At 39.9% G+C, this 21451-nt stretch overlaps 1 protein-coding gene and 1 pseudogene across 2 annotated transcripts in view; one reads left to right on the top strand and one right to left on the bottom strand.

Moving 5' to 3' along the window:
- The window catches only part of PTPRN2 (protein tyrosine phosphatase receptor type N2), a 4238418-nt gene that overhangs the window by 480698 nt on the left and 3736269 nt on the right, over window positions 1–21451 (top strand). The gene's annotated exons all lie outside the window — the stretch shown is intronic.
- LOC122793945 lies at window positions 6426–21440 on the bottom strand (annotated as a pseudogene).

The following is a 21451-nucleotide window of genomic DNA, read 5'->3' as shown; positions in this document are numbered from 1 at the left end:
TGTGCGCCTTACTTTTCAGCTTCTTTGTTATTCTTCTGTCACACACTATCTCTAACAATTTGTAGCAGTTGGCTGCATCCCCCTGACTCTAGCCTTGACCTCATCATTCAAATGTCCCTTCTCAACCACTGCTACCAGATATTTGAAGTTGTTAACCTGTTCACTACTTTCCATTCTGTCTCAATTCTCATCTTCTTATTTCTCCACTTGCCGCCATTACAACTATCCTATCTGTACTCAGTTGCATTCCACGTGCTTTCAGTTTTGCATTCCACTCTCCCATCCTTTGCTGAAGTTCTTGCACAGTGTCTGCCTGTAATACCACATTGTCTGCATACAGCAACTTTCCTGATCTTTCCCCTCTGACCTGATTGCTAATGTAGTCCATCAGACGTATGAACAGTAGTGGGTTCAGAGCTGAATCCTAATGCACACCCACTCCCTCTGGGAACCCATTGGTGAGGCAACATTGTCAGTACTTGAGTCATTGGGTTTTTATACATAGCTTGCATTAATTCTACTAATGTTTCTGGGACTTTGAACCACTGCAGGACTGCCCAAATCAGCTTTCATGGGACCTTGTCATATGCTTTCTCCAGGTGTAGGAATACCTAGTTGGACTCTCTCCTCATCTCTAGCTTCTTCTCTACTATCTGTCTCACTGCAAACATCGGGTCGGTTGTGCTGCATCCTGACCTGAATCTGAACTGCTCATCTACCATATTACTTTGTACTACTCTTGTGCATTCATTTATCGATTACCTTGTCCAGAACTTTCATGTAGTGTGACAGGAATTTGATACTTCTATACTGCCCAAAGTTGTAAATGCTCCCTTTGTTCTTGTACACTAACACTAGTGTGGATATTCTCCAGCCAGCTGGACTGCACCTTTCTCTCCATACTGCAATGAGTAACCCCAGGAATCATTTGTCTCTTATCTCACTGAACATCTTGATCAAATTTGCTGTGGCCTCATCCGTGCCTACTGCTTTCCTTGACTTAATTTTCCTTAGTGCTGTTCTTACTTCTTCTAATGTGGGCTCCTCTTCTTCTTTCATCGTAGGCTGTATCTGGGCCAGTACACCTTCCGTGGTGTTTTCTTCATTTAGAAGCTGCTGTAAGTACTCCTTCCATCTGCCTTTGTTGTCCTGTGGACTGGTGAGCAGGTTGTTGTCATTCTTTATGAAGGGTGTCTGATGGATATCTTCTTTCTCTTTCTGTCTTTGCTTTGCAACCTGATAGATTATTTTTGTACCATCTATTGAGTCTCTCCAGAAGCTGGCAGAGCACCTCTGATGCCTTGTTCTTTGCTATTGCCACTCCTCTCTTAGCCTGTTTGTTAGCCAACCAGTATTTCTTCTCAGGGTCTGTCTTTTCTATCTCCCAATTTTTCCTGCACTCCTTCTTTCTTTTCATGATATCCTGGACTTCTACATTCCACCACCAGCTTTCCTTATGTACCTGCATTCATACCTGTCTTTGCCGCATGTCTATTTTACAGTTGTCACAGATGCTGTTTTGAGGTGCTGCCATTCTTTTTCAGCGTCACCTATTTCCTCTCCTACTTGAGATGCTAGAGGCCTGAGTATTTCTTTGAATTTTTGTACATTCTCTTCAGTCAACCCCCAGGTCTTTGGCCTTCTGTGACCAATGCTTGGCCAATCTTGTATGCAGACTTGTGACTGTCTCTCTTGATGAAAAATGTGTTGGCCTCCATCAAGCCATTTGTCAGACAGAAGTTTGATGACTATCTTCTTTATCTTTTTGTCTTTGCTGTGCAACCTGATATAGTTTCTTTACGTGGACCCATGCAGTCCTCATATGCTCCTTTATCTATCCAGTATGTGTATTCAGATCACCCATTAGTTAGGCCCTAGTAGCCTAATGGATAAGTTGTTAGTCTCCTAAGTGAAGGATAGTTGGTTTGAGTCTCATCTGGGGCAATATAATCTTGATACAGGTATTGCCTTTTAGGGGTTAGGGGTTGGTATAATAGTTAAGGTGTTTACCTCACAGTCACAAGGTACAGGGTTTGATTCTCACCTTTGAAAAGGATATTTGCTAACCTTAATGTATCCCACAAGATTAACTAGTCTAGTCTTGCCTATGAACCTATTATTAACACCAGTTCATGTTGTCCTGCTCTATCTAGTATGTCCTACAACTGCTGTCTGAATGCACTGTCACAACCCTGCTTTGGGGCATAGGCTGAGATTATGAATAGTGCCCCATCCTTAGACTGGAATCTGACTGCCACAAGTCTGTATTTAGTCTGGAGACATCCCTCACTGTCTTCTGTATCCTCTCCCTTTCCACATCTCCCACACTCATCCTGAGTAGTAGACTCTGGATCTCAAGCCAAGTGCCTTTGTTGCACTTCCTTTCCATAGTGGATCCTGGATACACAGGATGTCCAGCCTCCTCCTTACCATCAAGTCGTCTGATGGTGCATGAAAGTGCTCACCTCTTTTACTAATAAAGCTGTTATTCTACATAGCCATGGCTGCTACCTCCTGCTTTGTTTTTTACTGTTCATCCACTTCTAAGCTGCATACTGTCAGTGAACCTACACTGAGTGTAGTAATTCTTTTGTTCATATTTGGCAGGTTTACTGGTTTTATGTCCAACTTTTGCTCAACAGAGCTACCCCAGTTAACCCATTCTGGGCAATTGGTCACTGATTTGCCAGTCTCTTACTGACCCATGACTGCTAGGCTTTATGGCAGGCAAAGACCTTAACCATTATGGAAACTCTATGAGTCCTGATGACCTAAACAATTCTGACGTAATCCTCCCTTGATGGAGCCATTGTTAAAACCAGTGCTTATGCCCCTGGCTTCTACTTCCACTTAAGTAGTTGATAAGGCAGTCCTTGTCTGCCCCAAATATAATGAGAAGTTTAAAATTAAACTCTTGTGGTGAAATAGCTATATAAATAAATTAAATAACAAGAAAAAGAAAGTACTTAAGCTTATAAGAAGACTTCTTCTGCTTATGTAAAGAGCACACTTAAGCAAATTAGTAAATAGGTTAAGGAAATTATCAGGAACGCAAAGCTAAATATAAACTTAAACTAGCTGCTAAAACCAAACATAGATGCAGTTCATTCTTTAAATTTAGCAGGAGGCTATGAATTAACAATGTTTGTTTCTAACCCACAATAATACTGGTCACTCTGACAGTTAATGTCCTTGCTGCCAAATTCAGTGTAAATTTTACTCCACCCACAGTTATTTCTATTCCACAGGTTCCACAGTCACATACACTCTCAATAGTTGTCATGGAGCAAGTCCTTTCAACCCTCTCTAAAGCTAAGAATACCTCATCCATGGGCCCATACAAAATATCACATTGCTTGTTTTGCCAAATATGGCCTTTCTGAACCTTTGCTTAACCTCTTTAATCTAAGCTTGTCAACTTGTTAAATTCTTGAAGGTGGAAAACAGCAGCTGTAATGCCATTACAGAAGGATGGCCATACCACAGGCCCTTGTAATTATAAATTCATTAGTCTCACTAGATTTGTATATAAGGCTATGGAATGTATTATCTCAGACTTCTTTAATGTGGACATTAAAAATCTGTTAACCATGGACCCTCATCAGTTCTGCTTTATGAAAGGAAGGTCCTACCTATTTATCCTTTTTAATTTACTTAAAAAAATCAGTAAAGCACAGATAATGGTTACTTAGTACATATAGCATTCCTGGACCTGGCCAAGGCCTTTGACACTATGCCTCATGCAGGCAGTTGTAAGTATGAATATAAACCCTTTTGTTATGTGGTGAATACCTAACTAGTTGACTGACAAAACATATGGTTAGAGTTACAGGGGTCACTTCTGAAAGCAAAAACATTACTAGTAGTGTACCACAGATATCAGTGATGAGTCCCATCCTATTTTTCTCAGACCTTTCAGGCCAAATGTCCTGGTCTATGGTTATCTAAGTTTTCAGACAAATGTTTATTGGATGTTGTTATTCGACCTTCCAATGACCCAGAATTGGTCTAGTATGGTCTATTTTAACAACTGGAGCAGGGACAATGGTCTTAAATTAAATGTAAAAAAAATGTAGTGTAGTTCATTGTGGTAAATAAAACATTTTGACATGAAATATAGGTAACTCACTCAGAGCTGGATCATGGTCAAATGGGGCCCTAGGCAGGGTAATAAACCCTCCCCCCACAGCCATTCCACCATTCCAATGTCCCATTACTTGGCCTTCTCCCACCCCCCATTTACCATAAACACTGTCCTAAACTTTCAATGCGCATATTGTGTTTTTGTTTAATATTGAAATTATTACAGAAATGTGGATTTAATTTAAAATTTTTACATTATTTATCCTTTCTTGATCGGGTTAGTCCTTATTTGCTAGTAGCCTCTTTTTAGGGAACAAGTGAGATAATATTTATACCTTTAGGGCAGATTTGCTCAGTGGACAGGGGAACTTATCCTACTCATTTCAATAGCTGCCATAAGATCATGAACATCCATCTGACCTACCACCATCTCAGGCAGATGTGGCCTCGGTTAAACGTTTTATCCAAAGGATGATACACTCAGTAGTGTAGCACCCCCACTTATGCTGCACTGCAGTGTCAGTAATCCATTTATTTGGTGTAGGAATAGAACCCGCAATATTCTGCACCAAATGTTAGAGTGCTATCTGCTACACCACTGCCACTGTGTTCATATTTTATAGTGCAAATACTGATGGTCATTTTGTGAACAAAACTGTCTAACACTGAAACTGGACCTACCATGAGCAACAGTAAACCACTCTTCCCTGGAACCTCACATTTATTGTAAATGTATCAAGCAATCTGTTAAACTACAAGACACGTGCTAGGACTCATAGTCAAACAGCATATAGTGAAGCAATAATTACCTTCAGGTAGACATTATTAGACAGTAACTAGTGAAGCACTAATTACTGTTTAATACCATCTGAAGGGTGCAGGAATTCAAAGGACAAATATGCAATGCATTTGCTAACAGCTTGAGACGGCCCAGTCGATGCAAGTGTTCCTTTTCAGGAGCAGCCTAGGAGCACTTTTTGGTGAAGTGACTTGGTCAGAGTCCCACAGTAGACAAATGAAGGCTGAGGAAATGAAATCCTGCACTACAAATCAGCTCATAGCCATACTCGTCCAGACAGAGTTGTAGCCCAGCACACTGCATTTCAAACCCCTGTGCTTACAAAACCAAGGTAATTTAAAAATATATTCTTAGTTAAAATATTAACATTAAACTCATAGACTTCATGCTGTCCAGTTTATTCACATCCAAATAATAAACACACTGTCAACAGACAAGGAAAACCAAGGATCATACCCAAAGAACATGGCTCATATGATGATGTTCCTGTTTACTGCAATCAATATCTTCCTTTGCACCATAACGTCTGTGGATTGCAGGAACCAAATAATTATACACACACACACACAACTATCAATTACAGAAACTTGTGTGACTGTATACTTTACATATCTGCTTGAGAACAAGTGAATGAATGAATGAATTTGTAAATAATGGGCCAGAAATATATCTCAGTTTACTGCTGTCAAAACCATACAGTGAAAACCATTGCAGACCGCCCTTCATCTCAACGTCTTAGCTTAAATCATAGACAAAGACCTAACAATCAGGAACATATTTTAAATGTTTCTCTTGTATAACTAGGAAGCAGCTAGAAAAAAAGCTTTGTGTTAGTAATGATTTCCTGAAGGATACAAAGTCTGAAACCCATGCCTGTCATTATTTAATTACTACAATCCACAATAATTTGCCAGAAAGCAACAAAGTTCACATGGAATTGGCAAAACTGTGTGACCTTGAGCAAGTCACTTAACCAGAGAGTGGAAATGGTGAATAAAAACATGTATTTTTTGAGCAATAACTTGGTATTACTAATTGTAATCTGAAGTGAGTTTCTTTGAATGTTGTGCAATCATCTATAGGCAGATATCCATATTGGACATACACACACACACACACACACACACACACACACACACACACACACACACACACACACACACACACCTCTTCTGCAAAACATGAATCTCTCCTGTATGAGTCCTGTACTTATCATTAAAAATGATTAAATCATATTTCACTGCTCATGCTCTGATGTCCCAAATTCAAGTAAGTTTTTCCTGTGCAGACTGTGTTATGGCTAACTTCCTTTATCCTGTGCAGTACGGATCTTTAAAAAAGGTAAACTACTCACAGTTCTGTTACAAGTTGGGTAAGAACCACACTACAAAAGAAAGTTCTGCTACTGTATTTTTAATTTATTGCTGGATATTTGTCAGTAAACTGTAACGTTACCAATTTTTTAATTTACAAACCAAGGCTGTCACAATAGAATAATAGCAGCTCTTTACAGACAGTTCAAGTTCAAGTGTTCGCAATCCACTCAATTTGCTTTGTTCTTTGATGACTCATGAAAGTACCCAACAACATTTGGCATTTCGGTATCATCCTCTTCTCCTCTTACTGGTACTTTTCCATCTACAGTGGATGGTTTGAGAAGAAGCAATGATGTTCTCTTCTGTGTTCTGAGTGTTCCAAGCTGATTCAAAGTGTTTGGAAGCATTTCAGACAATGGCTTAATTTCATCATGACCTGTGATAGTGAAAGTGTTGACAGTAACAGACACCTGCACTTTGGGATTGTTAAAGTGGATGACTGTCCCCTGGTTTATGAAGATATTAACCTTATAGTGCCAGATATGTTGTTGATGTCCACCTTTTTAAGGCAAAACTGGAGTTTCTTGTCATCTGCTGTTGCTGTTCTATGGGCAACTTCTTTCTGTAGCCTTTCCTCTTTCCACCTATTCATACTTGGGCTTGAAGTTTTGCTAGCTTTTCTTGATTCTTGACTTTCCTTTCATCAAAAGAGTTATTCTAGCCCATCCCAGAAGATCACTCTTCCACCAGTTCTTGTTTGCTCGTGTCTTGACATTTAGCAGCTTGGCAACACCGAAATGCTTCACTTATCATATTTACCTTTGTATTACACCACTCTAAGGATCAAGCAAGGGGGAGCAACATTTAAAGCTCCACAGTTACCAGCAGACAGGTAGGTGCTGTGCTAACGGGGCTCTGCCAATTGCCATGTGTGAGTGCTGAACTTTTTTGTTGTGCTGTGTTGCTAATTCCTACTAAATGCTGTGTGTGCGTGCTTTAACAATAACCAATCAAATCTCCTGTGTTTCAGCAGTGCAGATAGGGCTGAACTTTGGTGCTGATGCTAGGCAGATGGGCAGACTTCAGATCATGCTGAACTTCTGCACTGATGTTGGGCAGATGATGCTGTGCAGAGGGTCTGGACAGATGGGGAGACTTCAGATGACACTGAAATTCAGTGCTGAAGCTGTTCTTGGCAGAGTGAAGTTTTTTTGAAGTGGAGCATTTTTTATTTTTACATCCAGGCTGGGGACCTCCCTCAGCCAGCACAGGGCCCTAGGCAGCTGTCTAGGTCACCTACTGCTGGATCCGGCTTTACATTCACTTTTCATCTCAGACAGAGTTGTAATGGTCTAGGCACTCTTGTTGATAAGTCCTTATCTTTTGACCATCATGCCCCATCAGTAGTTCAGAAAGTCATCTGTCTGGTTCATCTAATTTCCAAAGGCATCTCCACTAGATCAAAAAATATCTTAATTCCCTTTTACTCAAATAGCATTAGACTCATTGCTGAATATAGTGCCCCGTTTGGCATATATTTGTCTAAACATGTCACTTAACTTGATAGACTTCAGCTGTTCATATCTAAAAAGATCAGGGGCCTCAAAAATCTTAGCTTTCAAGACAGACTGACAGACCTGTCTCTACTCAGTTTCTTACAGACGTCTCCATGGGAATCTGTGTCTAGCCTTTCAAGGCATTAAAATCAAACTATCTTTGTCCTTCTGCTTCTCTTCAGAACAAATGATTCCACAACTAACTAGTTAAAGGATACGTAAGAGACTTTGGTGTTATAGAGTTACATACCAAAAAGACCAGACTTCTGCTAAGTGTCTGGCAGAGTAGCACCCTTACCTCTTTTAAGGTAAACCTAGATAACTGGATGTGCAATCTCAAATTTTCCACAAGTCTGTTTTCCACTGCGCTCCTTGAGTCTGGAGGAAACTTTTGAATATGGTTTATTAGATAGGCTTATGGATTTTGCGAAAAGGATGGACATGGCTGTGATGAATACATATTTTAACAAGAGGGAGGAGCATAGGGTGACATACAAGAGTGGAGGAAGATGCACACAGGTGGATTATATCTTATGTAGAAGGGCCAGTCTGAAGGAGATTGGAGACTGTAAAGTGGTGGCAGGGGAAAGTGTAGTTAGGCAGCATAGGATGGTGGTTTGTAGGATGACATTGGCGATCAAGAAGAGGAGGATGAGTGTGAGGGCAGCACCAAGGATCAAATGGTGGAAATTGAAAAATGGTAATTGTGAGGTGATGTTCAGGGAAGAGTTAAGACAGGCACTGGGTGGCAGTGAAGAGTTACCGAATAGCTGGGTAACTACAGCAGAGCTGGTAAGAGAGATTGCTAGAAAAAGGTGCTTGGTGTGACATCTGGAAAGAGGAAGGAGAACAAGGAGACCTGGTGGTGGATTGAAGAAGTACAGGAGAGTATACAGAGAAAGAGGTTGGTGAAGAAGAAGTGGGATTGTCAGAGAGATGAAGAAAGTAGACAAGAGTATAAGGAGATGAGGTGCATGGCAAAGAGAGAGGTGGCGAAGGCTAAGGATAAGGCATATGATGAGTTGTATAAAAGGTTGGACACTAAGGAGGGAGAAAATGATCTGTACCAATTGGCTAGACAGAGGGACCGAGCTAGTAAAGATGTGCAGCAGGTAAGGGTGATAAAGGATAATGAGGGAAACGTACTCACAAGCGAGGAGAGTGTGTTGAGCAGATGGAAAGAGTACTTTGAGGGGCTGATGAATGAATGAAGAGAATGAGAGGGAGAGAAGGTTGGATGATGTGCGGATAGTGAATCAAGAAGTGCAGTGGATTAGCAAGGAGGAAGTAAGGATAGCTATGAAGAGGATGAAGAACGGAAAGGCTGTTGCTCCAGATGACATACCTGTGGAAGCATGGAGGTATTTAGGTGAAATGGCAGTGGAGTTTTTAACTAGATTGTTTAATGAAATCTTGGAAAGTGAGAGGATGACTGAGGAATGGAGAAAAAGTGTTTTGGTACCGATTTTTAAGAATAAGGGTGATGTGCAGAGCTGTAGTAACTACAGAGGAAGCTAGGTTAAGAAGGGAGGTGATGATTAAGTGATCAACAGTATGGTTTCATGCCAGGAAAGAGCACTACAGATGCGATGTTTGCTTTGAGAGTGTTGATGGAGAAGTACAGAGAATGTCAGAAGGAGTTGCATTGTGTCTTTGTGGATTTAGAGAAAGCATATTACAGGGTGCCTAGAGAGCAGTTGTGGTATTGTATGAGGAAGTCAGGAGTGTCAGAGAAGTATTTAAGAGTGGTACAGGATATGCACGAGGGTAGTGTGACAGCGGTGAGGTCTGCAGTGGGAGTGATGGATGCATTTAAGGTGGAGGTGGGATTACGTCAAGGTTCAGCTCTGAGCCCTTTCCTATTTGTAATGGTGATGGACAGGTTGACAGACGAGATCAAACAGGAGTCCCTGTGGACTATGATGTTTGCAGATGACATTGTGATCTGTAGTGAGAGTAGGGAACAGGTGGAGGAGACCCTGGAGAGGTGGAGATATGCTCTAGAGAGAAGAGGAATGGAGGTCAGCAGGACTAAGACAGAATATATGTGTGTGAATGAGAGGGAGGATAGAGGAATGGTGAGGATGCAGGGAGTAGAGGTGGCGAAGGTGGATGAGTTTAAATACTTGGGATCAGTAGTTCAGAGTAATGGTGAGTGTGGAAGAGAGGTGAAGAAATGAGTACAGGCAGGATGGAGTGGGTGAAGAGTGTCAGGAGTGATTTGTGACAGACGAGTACCAGTAAGAGTGAAAGGGAAGGTCTACAAGAGGGTAGTGAGATCAGCTATGTTATATGGGTTGGAGACAGTGGCACTGACAAAAAGGCAGGAGTCAGAGCTTGACGTGGCAGAGTTGAAGATGTTAAGATTTGCACTGGGTGTGACGAGGGTGGACAGGATTAGGAATATGTATATTACAGGGTCAGCCCAGGTTGGAAGGTTTGGAGACAAAGACAGAGAGGCAAGATTAAGTTGGTTTGGACATGTGCTGAGGAGGGATGCAGAGTATATTGGGAAAAAGATGCTAAGGATGAAGCTGCCAGGTAACAGGAAAAGAGGAAGGCCTAAGATAAGGTTTATGGATGTGGTGAGAGAGGACATGCAGGTGGTTGGTGTGACAGAGCAAGATGCAGAGGACAGGAAGAAATGGAAACAGTTGATCTGCTGTGGTGACCCCTGATGGGAGCAGCCGAAAGAAGAAGAAGATAGACTTATAATGGTCTGCAGACTGATTGCCTAGTGCTTACCCATGAACCTAAGATCCTATGTACCTTTGGTCTTAATGAAAAGATTCTTGAGTACTGTTGGCAAGGTAACAAATTTAAGTGGTGTACATAGTTCTTATGCTATACAAGACATTTAGAAACCGGGTCACTGAAGTTTAAAATGCTCTTCAAAATAATTCACACTGTGTCTGAGGATGTTTTTGTTAACTTGTTAACGCGATAAGAACAAGCACAGATTTCTAGTTTAAAATATGTGATGTATTCTGCAACATATGTGCTTGCAGGTCACGCTGTAAAAGTTCAGAACCTGATTGTCTTTTCACTCCATTATATTTGCTATTTAAAATTCATTGATTTTCTTATTGAGTTACTTATTATTTATTGATTTGTTTCTTGGATATGTTTGCCATCCATGCTTCTCCTTTAGGATACTACAGCCTTGAGCATTTAGAAGGAGTACTATTGGAAACAAAAATATCCATGAAGCTGAATTGAATGGCACAAATAACTGCAGACCATGTGCTGTTACGCGCAATTACAGCTGCATTACATTTGCAATTTTTAGCAAACTGCTTGTGTGGAGGGTCCTATTACATGCCTGTGTTTGAAAGTGAAAAATATCTTTACTTTTATCAGATTGAAAAATGCAGTGGGTCATAGTACTCTGCCTTCCATTTTGGACTTCCATATTTTTTCAAGACCCCACTGTCAGCTGGAAAGACATTTTTTTTTTACTAATTGATAAAGAAAAATATTCAGATACATTTGTGGATCCTCACCCACTAACTCCTCTACCCCCTCTTCTACGCAAACTCTATCCTCATCTACACCACCCCATAATTTCCCCCCTCCTGGCTGCACCCTCTTCTCATTAAATCCCATACCTACATCTACTATAAAGAAACTACTTCAGAAATTGAAACCATGTACCAATGCTCCTGACAATATCCCTTCTTACTTTCTCAGTATAGCAGCTGAAACCCTTGCCTACCCTATTAGCATCTTAATTAACCGCTTCCTACAAGAATGTACAGTTCCCCAAATCTGGAAACAAGCCTTTATTATACCTCTACACAAAGGTGGCAACAATAACAACATTACTAATTTCCATCCCATAGCCATCCTGTCCCCCATTTCAAAACTCCTAGAAAATGTGTCCATCTTCAACTCCTTCCTCACCTCCTAGACAACCATCTTATAACTCCCACACAGCACGGTTTCAGACCTAACCACAGCACTATGACTGCCCTCCACTCCTTCCTTGAAATTGTAAATAAAGCCCGTGACTCTGGACAAATTGTTTCCACCTTACTTCTTGACCTCTCCAAAGCCTTCGATACTATCTCACACAGCCTGCTCTTAACTAAACTCTCCAAACTTTACCTAACTTCCACCTCTTTGAACTGGTTCTCTAGTTATCTATCTAACAGAAACCAAGCTGTAAAATGGAAAAAAGCCACCTCCGCTTTCCTTAGTACCCCTACAGGAGTTCCACAAGGCTCCATACTTGGTCCTCTTCTCTTCAATATTTTTATTAATGACTTCCACAAATCAATCCCATACTCTAGCATCATTCAATATGCAGATGATTCAACTATCATCTGTTCTGCCTCTTCTATCACTACACTACAAAAACTTACTCAAGATGCCTTCTCTTCCACAGAGCAATGGATGCTAAGTAATCATCTAGCCCTCAATGCTACCAAGACCAAACTAATGTTATTTACTCCTTCTAGAGTCACTCCTCCCAACCTGAATACATTCTTAATTACTAGTCAAAACAACTCACCTCTTGAAATAGTGTCAGAGACCAAACTACTTGGGGTCCAAATCGACAACCAACTCAAATTTAATTCTCACCTGCAAATAAACATCAAAAAAACACATCAAAAACTTGGCATGCTTTATAGACAGAATGCCTACCTCACATCTGCCACTAAAATCACTCTCTCTACTTCCTTCCTTATCCCCTCCCTACTCTATGGTGCCCCACTACTAACTAATCTTCAGTCCTTGTTAAAAAAACAGCTTACCTCCTGCTATAATAAAATTGCAAAATTCGCCACCAGCCATAACTCCTCCACTCACCACTGTTTATCCCTCCATAAACTAAAATGGCTAGAACTTCCCAACCAACTATCTTACACTCAACTAACCCTAGCCCATAAGCTTATTCAAAACCCCTCCATCTGTCCCTCCCTTTCCTCTGCCTTTAAAATGTACCTACCTAACAGAGTTCTAAGGTCAAATAATCAAAATCTACTAGTAGTGCACAAACCTACTCATCCCCCAGGCAAAGCCTTCTGTCCTTCAGCCTGATTGCCTCTGGAACTCCTTACCCATGAACCTAAGATCCTATGAATCTACCTTCAAAAGTCTCTTGAGTACTGTTAGCATAACAGTGGTGTACATAGTTCTTATGCTATACAAGACATTTAGAAACTCACTGAAGTTTAAAATGCTCTTCAAAATAATTCACACTCTGTGTCTGTTTTTGTGTTTTAACTTTGTTATGATAAAGACAAGCGCAGATTCCTAGTTTAAAATATGTGATGTATTCTGCAACTATGTGCTTGCTCTAATCTGTATAATGTTCAGAACCTGATTGTCTTTTCACTCCATTATATTTGCTATTTAAAATTCATTGATTTTCTTATTGAGTTACTTATTATTTATTGATTTGTTTCTTGGATATGTTTGCCATCCATGCTTCTCCTTTAGGATACTGCAGCCTTGAGCATTTAGAAGGAGTACTGTTGGAAACAAGAATATCCATGAAGTTGAATTGACTGGCACAAATAACTGCAGACCATGTTCTGTTACATGCAATTACAGCTGCATTACGTTTGCAATTTTTAGCAAACTGCTTGTGGGGAGGATCCTATTACATGCCTGTGTTTGAAAGTGAAAAATATCTTTACTTTTATCAGATTGAAAAATGCAGTGGGTCATAGTACTCTGCCCTCCATTTTGGACTTCCATATTTTTTCAAGACCCCACTGTCAGCTGGAAAGACATTTTTTTTTTTACTAATTGATAAAGAAAAATATTCAGATACATTTGTGGATCTTAAAAAAGTAGGTGTTGCATCAACTCTGGTGACTTAGTCAGTTTTAAAACTCCAGATAGGTGTCATTTTACATCTGTTGTACACAATAGAGCATTACATAGTCTGCACTGCTGTACAGAGCCTCTATTTGAATGTGAGACAGAACACTGCTGCATGTTGTACAATGGTACTGAAATGAGAAACTGATGACCTTGGGGTATTTAGCTTGTTTGGTTTATGTATGTGTATGTGTTGTTGAATATCTTTTCCAGAGAGGTCATTTGTATTTCCAAGCTATGACTATGTTGTAAACAGAACTGCATGCACACAGTTAACTGCTATATATGTGATATTAAAGTCCTTAATTTCTTAAAGCAGTCTATTGGTGAGTGGGTGTGCTAGTGCGTAGGTGGAAATCATTTTCCCAGAAGATTATGAACACCTGACTTCAGTAGTTTTATAAAGAAAGAGCAGCAGTTCTGAACACAGTCCTCTTTATTTTTTCAAGAATGTATCCATGGATTCATTCATATATGAGATGTTAATGGTAAATATTTTTGGGATAACGACTGTGTCACTTCTATTTATATGAAAGTACGGTGTGACTTTAATTTATACAAGCAGCTATAATCTGTGAATAAAATCATTATGTTACTGTAGCTTGAATTAAGTGAAGCTGCCCTGATAAAACTGCAGTAATGTTTTTTTTTCCAGACATACTCATACAATGTGGGACAGTTTACCATGTAGTTCAGCAGCTAATGCAATAAACTGCATACAAGCAGTTAGTCACAATTTCTGCTTCATTCTTTGGGACTGACCACATTAGTTAAGATCACAGCACCTCCTAGATGACACCTAAAACATTTTTCTCTACTGTATCATGCTCAGTTAATAAAATAGTGATATAAAACTGCATATAACTTCACTGGTGTCATTTACAATAGGAAGAAATGACTGAAATTGCAGTTTGGTAACACAGAATATGAAGGCAGAGTGTGGCACAGTCCTCTAGTATAGCACAGAGGTTTAAGGCTGTGAGATGCTTATGAGCTGTGTGTTGTGATTTGAGGTTGCATTCTGTCAGTCCTGAATTATGTACTGTGTGACTCTGAACACCACTTAATCAGTGCTGCTGCATTACCAAAAGGCACTTGACCCTAATACAGTCATCCAGGTGATAAAAAAACAGTAAAATAACTCTGCTCAGAATGTGTACTCACATGAAAACACACACACACACACACACACACACACACACACACACACACACACACACACACATACGTTCAAGTGCTTGTGCACACAGGTATGGGCACACACAATTATATTTACAAGTGCATTCCCACACGTGCGCGCGCACACACACACATACACACACACATACGCACATGTATGGGTACATTCCTGCAAATTTATACACACACACACACACACACACACACACACATACGCACATGCACAGGTATGGGCACACACGTGCAAATTTATATACAAGTGCATTCACATATGTGTGTACACAAGCTTATACACACACACACACACACACACACACACACACACTACACTTTCTTTAGACCATTCTTACTCTGCAGGTATCCTTCTACCTTTTGCTTTTGTTCTTGAATCCCACCTTTTTTGTTCATATCCTCCCAGAACAAAGTGCGATTAAAAAGGGCAACTATCTTTTTGTGATGTCACTTTTTTATGTTTCCGTTGCACCTTTAAGCATTAAGTTTCACTCATTATGTGCAGAATATTATAAAATTATTTAATTAAGACAAGAGCCATCTGGTTCTTGATTGGCATGCAGGGGGAAGAATTAGGTGCTAGCATAACCTTAAAACACTTAAAAAACCTTAAACCTTAGCAGAACCTTAAAATTAATGATGGCTGTATCATCACTGTCTGTCTGACAGAAACCCAAGGCTTGAAGGGTAATAATTTGAACCAACTATATTCCAAAGGTGTCAGTGGTCTTTATATCACTTTATTAGCATTTGCGTAATATTCTGTATTTAGCTTAATATTAGCCAATACTTAAAACTTTGCAGAGTGAACACTGTATGTAGGTAAATGTTTTCTGAACTGTTATTTTGTCCTACAAGTGCACCTCTGTTAGCAATCATTTTGTCAACTAATTACCCTTTTATTATTAGAGGCTTTATTAATTATATAGCTGGTGTCTTGTCAACTTGCTGTCTAAACGCTTTCCCTCTAGCACTAAGGAACAGAAATTCAACTTCAGATCCTATTTCTCTGGTTGAGACTGGAGTTAAAACTGAAGCAACTAACCGTTTTAATTTAACAAATTTTGAGATACAGATTATCTAAAACAGAGTAAAAGAATATGGAGGATATTAAAGTACTTAAGGCTAAGTTGCATGTCTGGAAATGACTGTATGAGTGAAATTAAACCATACTGAGGACTGCAAGCTGAGAAATATGACTTTGAAAGTGGTGGCTGTGGAAAACTAAATTGATCATTGCAGTGACTTAAACATCACGGGGGCTTAAAGATAGAAGGCTTGATTTTGTCATTTTAAGTCTATTGCTGTAAACCTTCTCAACAGCTCTTTCCTTGATAGATTGATACCTTGATCTGTAGGCAAGTGGACATGCACACAGACCACTTGTCCCTAAATCTTACAAAAAGGTAACACCATCAGATCATATTCCAAAAACATTTTGAAACACTGGTCATCTTCCATTATCAAACCATTAAGCATTCTGTGACCCATCCTTGTCTTTTATTTTTACTTTTCCTCTTAATTTATAATCTTATAATATCATAACATTGGCATGGATGTTTATTATTTATTTATTTGACATTTATTGACCGGGTTACTCCATCTGAGCTTGTGCCCTTTTTCATCGGAGGCCCGGGGAGAAAAGCTCCAAAGTGCAAATTATACAAGTATTGTAGAAAAGCACAGTTTAAACTTTACAAGTAATTAATTCGCAGTACTCTTTTAGGAAGTAATGTAAAATAACTACAATAATAAGTATGAACAATAATTTAAATTGGAGAACAATAATAGTAAAATATCCAAGAACTTTGCAAAAGGGACAACCTACTTAGCACAGGATATTAAGGTGGTTAGTAAGAAAAGTGGCTGAATAGCAAATGACGCAAATATTGAGGGTCTAGTATTAAATACGTAGAGGTAAAAAAAAGATATGAGGGAGTGGAAGTAAGATGAAAAGTAATAAGAGAAAGAGAAAAATGAGTATCATAATAAAGGGGGGGTGGAGGGGTATAAGGAGTAGTCTTTAATTCCAGAGTGTAAGAAGCAGATAATTTAAAAAAGGTACAGTACATATGAAGTGGAAGAAGTGGAAAGGGAAGGGAGGATTTAAGTGGGTGATTGCAATTACATTTCCAGTCACTGAAAAGGTAATATTTGAGGGCTGTCTTGAAAAAAATTGCTTGGGAGATAGATCTAAGGGACAAGGGCAACTTATTCCACACTAAAGAAGCATAGAAACTATATAGGGTTTTTTTAATTCCTTGTTTGTTTGTTTGTTTGTTTTGAATTCCTTCTGCATGCCTACATTTGAACCTAGTAAAGAAGACTGGGACTGTAGTTCTAGTGGCAAAAGAAAGGTAGTCTGGTTTATCTGAGTTGGGATACACACATGTAGGCTTATGTGAGCATTACTTGTTCTAGCCAGTCGCTTGATTTGTTTCTGATACCTTTCACCTTTGGCTAACTAAAATGTGTTTTTACCTTAAGAAGACTGGGGCTACAATTCTAGTGGGAGTAGAAAGGTAGTCTAGTCTATGTGAGTTGGAAAACACCCAAGGAGGCTTAAAGAGACAATTACTTGCTGTAGCTAGTTGGTACCGTTTCACTTTTGGCTAACCGAAGTGTGTGCGTTTTTATATTAAGAAGACTGGGACTGCAATTCTAGTGGGAGTAGTAAAGTAGCCTAGTCAGCCCAGGTTGGGAAACACACCGGGAGGCTTTAGGTGACATTGTTTCATTAGCCAAAGGAGTTATTATGAACGTAGTTGTTTGGTGTTAATCTGCACTTGAGAGCTACTTTTGATGTGCTTTTAAATTAAGACGTTTCAGGATCATCCAGCTTGTGGCAGATAGTGTTTACCTACTCTCTCTGAGCTAAGAAGCACTCCAGGGAGCTCAAAGTGTAGTTGTTACTGGCCGAAGAAACAGAGTTAGCTTTCAGCTTCTTTCTGTCTGCTACAAATTAGGAGCTTTTTTTGCAGAACTGTTCACTGCATAGTGGCTGTCAGCTTTAGCCTGTATAGTAGCAAACCAATAAAAATGGTACTTAAGACTTTAACCTAAAATGCAGAAAGGTTTTGCATGGAGCTAAGCTTAGGGCAGCTAGTTAGTATATCAGACAGCACTAATACCAGGTCATAGTACTATCTAACATCTAGCTTTAAAAGTCACCACTCAGGTGACCACTGTAAAACCAAGTTCCTAAACCATAATAGCCAATTCCTAATAGAGGTCCTGATAACATGGACTTGCAATTTCCTAATGTCATTGTCACCAACTTGATAGATGTAGGTATCCTCAGACAATGTAGCAACTGACTTACGTACACAGACATCCTTTTAATCCTCAGAGAAACACAGTATGTGAAAGATGTACATACATAACTTTGGAAGCAAAAATATGGCTTTCAAAGAAGGTTGTCAAGAATATATATATATATATATATATATATATATATATATATATATATATATATATATATATATATATACACACACACACACACACACACACACTCTACATCCTTCGCATATAGCACTCACCCTCTTATACTGAGGTACATAAAAAAAAACCTCTCCATAACTCAAAGACCTACTAAGCCATCAAACGGCAATACCTATCCTCAATAACCACTAAAGCACACACCAAAAGCAATGCCTAGTACCACACATAAGCCTACACCTAATGATCCCCCAAGAAAAAGCCCATAAGGCAAGCAAAGATTTTACCTATTACTCTTGTCATATGGGATTCGATTGTACAACACACGGATGGCCCTCTCACCAGCCTAGACAAGGAGAAGATAACGGCTAGTTGCCCGGCTAGAGCAGTGAGAATCTGCAATAACATGTACGCACTCATGTCACTGCACCACAGGTACCAATATGATTGTATCACAGTCCATGTGGATGTAAATGACCTGAGAAATATCCCACTGGACTATATGAAATGTGACATTATGGATCTCTCTGAATATGTGTCATAGACACATACATGCTTTGCACTGATCAGCATTCTACCTTCACCAAAGATGATGCCACAGCATGAACCGAAAATCATTGATTTTAATAACTGGCCTAGTTTCTGCTATCGCTCCAGGTGAGTCCACTATCAGCATGGGAGGACATGGTTAACATACCACATTGCTTTGCCAAGAATGGTCTGCACGTGTCCCCCTGGAATTTTGGATATTGGCTAAAATTTTTCTCCATCCCCTTAGAGCCTTTTTTAGGCAGTGTCAACATAGCAAAAAAAAAAAAAATCAAAGTAACCTTAAGGTGTTACAGCTCAATGCTGGGAACTTAAACAAAAACTCCACAACTCTACAATTACAACAACCGTCCACAAAGTACACCAGCAGTGGAAAGCTACAGTGTCTTCTACACATTTAGACCAACAGCAGCACAAACAGGGGCTAAGCATGGAGGTGTCTTGATCTACATTAGCAAGAAATACAACTCCATATTGGTTAAACAGAATGATGCTCTGGAGTTCATCCATGTCCAAGACTCATTGCTATGTCCTGGCTAGCTTACAGGTCATCCTATATGACTTATAAAGCTCACAACTCTTACCCTAGACAAACTTACTAGAGGTACTCACCATCCAACCAAATGCCCTATTTACTGGAGACTTTAACTACCCCCTCTATAGACTGGGAAACACATTTCCTCTAATTCACAGGTGCAGTGTTTCCTGAAACACCCTGGACTAGACAGTGCAAACTCCAACCAGAGGATCAAACATATTGGACCTAGTACTCATCAACATGGGAGACCGTTCCACCCCTCTTGTGTCACGTCCTTATTGGTGAGTTCAGACCACAAAGCTGTCTCCCTTGAAATAAAAATCAATCCAGAAAACCTGCAACTGTTAGGAACTATTCTAAAGCAGACCAGATCCTATTAAGTGACAGTTTGTCAAAATTTACACTTCTCCCAAACACAGAAAACACAGCTACCTACACAGAATTATTTACAGAAACATGGTACAAACATGTAAATGGCTGCATTGAGGCTGTGTACCAACCAGAAGTAAGCCCATATCTAACAGCAAAAAACAACACCACTGGTGGAATCCTTAACTTAACAGGGTATATGACAAAAGAAAAAACTTCATGGCCAAAATTAGGAATAACAGCTCTCATAGAGACAAGAGCTCTCTGATTCAACTAAACAAGAAACTAATATGTCTAGTAAATCCCAAAAAGGCCAATTATAAAGTTAGAGTAGCATTCTAGACTAAGGACAATAATAAGGCCTGCTTCAGCTATGTCAGGAACCTTAAAGGCTACCCTCAGCAGTCTGCAGAACTGATGGTAAATGGCACAACCTTCACTTACCAGGGTGACATAATGAATCTACTTGCCAATAAATTTAGCTTTTAACTTCACCTCCCAACTGTCAAATCACTTCTGGCATACCCCCCTGTCAACAGAGAGCAGGTCTTGGTGGTGCTTACTAAGGCTAAAAACAGTGCTTCAATTGGCAGCAACAATGCTCCCATTTACCTCCTAAATAGCATAAAACAAGACATAGTAGAACCACTTAATGCACTGTTCAGCTACAGTCTCAAAACAGGTTACATGCCAGGTAAATAGAGGGCTGCAACAGTCCTACCACTTCAAAAGGGTGGGCCATCAAGAGATCCTGGGAACTACAGACCCATCATTCTGACAAGCGTGATATGAAAAGCCATGGAATGAATTATCATGGAAATGATTTGCAATGACATTGGCAACCTACAAACACTGGATCCATCCCACTTTGGCTTTGAAGGTCTTACCTACTTAACCTGGTAGACTTCTTCAAGAGTTTCACCAAGGCTATGGACAAGAGGAAAATGGTGCATACCTCCTACATTGACCTGACCACGATGTTTGATACCCCACTTGGGTATTGTTGACAAGCTCTCAGAGTTAGACATAAATCCTGACATCATTTTCTGATCTGCTGGCTGTCTCACAGATAGGACCCAAGAAGTCAGGATTAGCAAAACCACCTCCACTAGGAGACTGGTCAGCAACTGAGAAGCTCAGGGCTCTGTTGGGCTTGCTCCTGTTTGTCATCCACTTCTTGTAAGTAAAGGCTAATGTCAACTGCCTCTGACTGTATGATGACTGTAAATTGGGAGCTATCATAGACTCCCCACACAACAGCAGCAAGATCCTACAAGAAGGTTTAACATAAACAAATGACTGGTGCTAAAGCCATGGCTTAAAACTCAGTGCAAAGAAATGCATTATAGTGCCCTTTGGGAAATCATTCACACAAGCTAATTACTTCATCAAAAAAAACACCTCTAAGAGTTGAACTGATAGTTAGGGATCTGGGAACATATATGGACAGTAATCTGGTTTTGACCAACACATAGCCAAGCTAGTAAGAACATCATTGTATGTCACCCAACTCATAAACAAGGGTGTGGCATCCAGGCAGGAGGAATTAATAGTATTACTCTACTCAGCCCTGATCAGCCCCTTCCTTGAGTACAGTGCCCCCTTTGGCATGTACCTAACCAGGCACTTGCAGTAGCTGAAATGCCCTGAAAGGAGAATCAAGGTATGAATACCTGTCCTACGCAGATCGCCTTAAGGCCCAAGCGCTGTACTCAGTCTTCTAAAAGTTACCGAGACGCGATCTGTGCCTCATATCCAGCTCTCATGGCTCTCTTGC

Source organism: Protopterus annectens, chromosome 2.part1 (genome assembly GCF_019279795.1).
Source record: "Protopterus annectens isolate FY-2018-M chromosome 2.part1, PAN1.0, whole genome shotgun sequence".
Classification (NCBI taxonomy): domain Eukaryota; kingdom Metazoa; phylum Chordata; order Ceratodontiformes; family Protopteridae; genus Protopterus; species Protopterus annectens.
Note: the sequence above shows the minus strand (reverse complement) of the source record. Positions and strands in the feature narration are given on the sequence as shown.